The sequence below is a fragment of the Triticum dicoccoides genome, chromosome 7B (genome assembly GCF_002162155.2).
Source record: "Triticum dicoccoides isolate Atlit2015 ecotype Zavitan chromosome 7B, WEW_v2.0, whole genome shotgun sequence".
In the NCBI taxonomy this organism is placed as follows: Eukaryota; Viridiplantae; Streptophyta; class Magnoliopsida; order Poales; family Poaceae; genus Triticum; species Triticum dicoccoides.
In genome coordinates, this window is record NC_041393.1 from 673887726 (window position 1) to 673890220 (window position 2495).

General features: G+C 39.6%; 1 non-coding gene across 1 annotated transcript; it reads right to left on the reverse strand.

Moving 5' to 3' along the window:
* Positions 1 to 2162: 2162 nt before the first annotated feature.
* TRNAF-GAA lies at positions 2163 to 2235 on the reverse strand. Its single transcript has one exon. It is a non-coding gene; the product is annotated as a tRNA-Phe (tRNA).
* Between the last annotated feature and the right edge of the window lie 260 nt (positions 2236 to 2495).

The window sequence follows — 2495 nt, forward strand, 5'->3', positions numbered from 1 at the left end:
CAAACCGAATTGGACTATGGGGGCCGGGCCCCCTTTCCTTCTCTCCACCCCCTCCTTCCCCCTTCTCCTTGTTGGAATAGGAAGGGGGGGCGAATCTTACTTGGAGTAGGATTGCCCCCCCATGGCGCGCCTCCTTCCCTGGCCGACCTCCCACTCCTCTCCTCCTTTATATACGGGGGAGGGGGCACCCCATAGACACACAAGTTGATCTTTAGCCGTGTGCGGTGCCCCCTCCACAGTTTTCCACCTCGGTCATATCGTCGTAGTGCTTAGGCGAAGCCCTGCGCCGGTAACTTCATCACCACCGTCACCACGCCGTCGTGCTGACGGAACTCTCCCTCGGCCTCAGCTGGATCTAGAGTTCGAGGGACGTCACCGAGCTGAACGTGTGCAGATCGCGGAGGTGTCGTGCGTTCGGTACTTGATCGGTTGGATCGCGAAGGCGTTCGAATACATCAACCGCGTTACTTAACGCTTCCGCTTTCGGTCTATGAGGGTACGTGGACACACTCTCCCCTCTCCTTGCTATGCATCACCTAGACAGATCTTGCGTAATCGTAGGATTTTTTTTGAAATTACTGCGTTCCCCAACACAAACTAGATTAAAATAGCTTTAAAATAGATTTTCTGTAATCTCCATGGGCTGATGTCGAAGACATAAACAAGGAATACACTTTCACTTAAAAATGGTTCGGAATGGGCTGGAGTGGTTGGTTGGTGGGACCACCCAGTCAAACATGATATTTGAGATTGAAGTGTTTGAAAATATTTGGATATATCTTCAAACATGATATTTGAGAATAGGAGATTAAATTGAAGAAACCATTATTAACAATGACAAAAGCAACATGTGGGCATGGATCAAAACAAGGGATATTTACTTTGACAGTCTAAAATTTGTGATGTATCTTGAGTCCAAACTGTAATGACTCTCATGTTTAATGACGATTGAGGTGTTTTGAAGTATTGTTTGAATACATCCTCAAACATAATAAAAAAATTAAAGTAAGTGAACAAAACAAAAAAAAATATTGTGTGGGTTGGGGTGAAGTGGGGGGGGGGGGGTTATTATCGGTTAGTGTATTTCACCTAATTTTGTAACGCAAGCATCCTGGTCAATATGTCCTCAAGATTAGATCAAGTTACACGATCATGTTGAAGTTAAACCATCTTGTTGAATTAAAAAATGATAATATTTTTTGATGTATGTTGAATCAAACCTCACACAAAACGGTGGAGAATAGTTGAATCGTTGAGATATGTGAATAATTATTCCAACTATATTTGAAAAATCCAGCAAATAATGTGGAATGAAGATAAGAAAAAAACAAATGAAAAAAACCAAATGTGGCCATGGAAAAAAAAACCTGGCGCTCTAACGTGATGTATCTTCAATCCAAATAATATTGACCCTCTAGATAATGCCACAAAAAGTAATGACAAGATAAGGGAGGCAGAAAATATTTGGATATATCTTCAAACATGATATTTGAGAATAGGAGATTAAATTGAAGAAACCATTATTAACAATGACAAAAGCAACATGTGGGCATGGATCAAAACAAGGGATATTTACTTTGACAGTCTAAAATTTGTGATGTATCTTGAGTCCAAACTGTAATGACTCTCATGTTTAATGACGATTGAGGTGTTTTGAAGTATTGTTTGAATACATCCTCAAACATAATAAAAAAATTAAAGTAAGTGAACAAAACAAAAAAAATATTGTGTGGGTTGGGGTGAAGTGGGGGGGGGGGGTTATTATCGGTTAGTGTATTTCACCTAATTTTGTAACGCAAGCATCCTGGTCAATATGTCCTCAAGATTAGATCAAGTTACACAATCATGTTGAAGTTAAACCATCTTGTTGAATTAAAAAATGATAATATTTTTTGATGTATGTTGAATCAAACCTCACACAAAACGGTGGAGAATAGTTGAATCGTTGAGATATGTGAATAATTATTCCAACTATATTTGAAAAATCCAGCAAATAATGTGGAATGAAGATAAGAAAAAAACAAATGAAAAAAACCAAATGTGGCCATGGAAAAAAAAACCTGGCGCTCTAACGTGATGTATCTTCAATCCAAATAATATTGACCCTCTAGATAATGCCACAAAAAGTAATGACAAGATAAGGGAGGCAGAAAAAGGAAGATTGCGGTGAGCGTGGATCGAACACGCGACCTTCAGATCTTCAGTCTGACTCTCTCCCAGCTGAACTATCTCCGCACTATTTAATTTAGGTTAGTTCCGGTTATGTATCTTGGACTTCTGACTCACTTCATATTTGACTCGACACTAACGCTCTTCAAACTAACATAAGGCCTCGGAATCTCCACGTAGCAGCGATCAGTAAATGTATTATATTACGCATCTCGTACAACCGTAGCATAGACTTCTCGACATATTTTATACGTACTTGATGATGTTCTTTCTTTACATGGAAGAAGGAAATCCATGATCTATGGAACAATCGTAAAGGTCCAGAA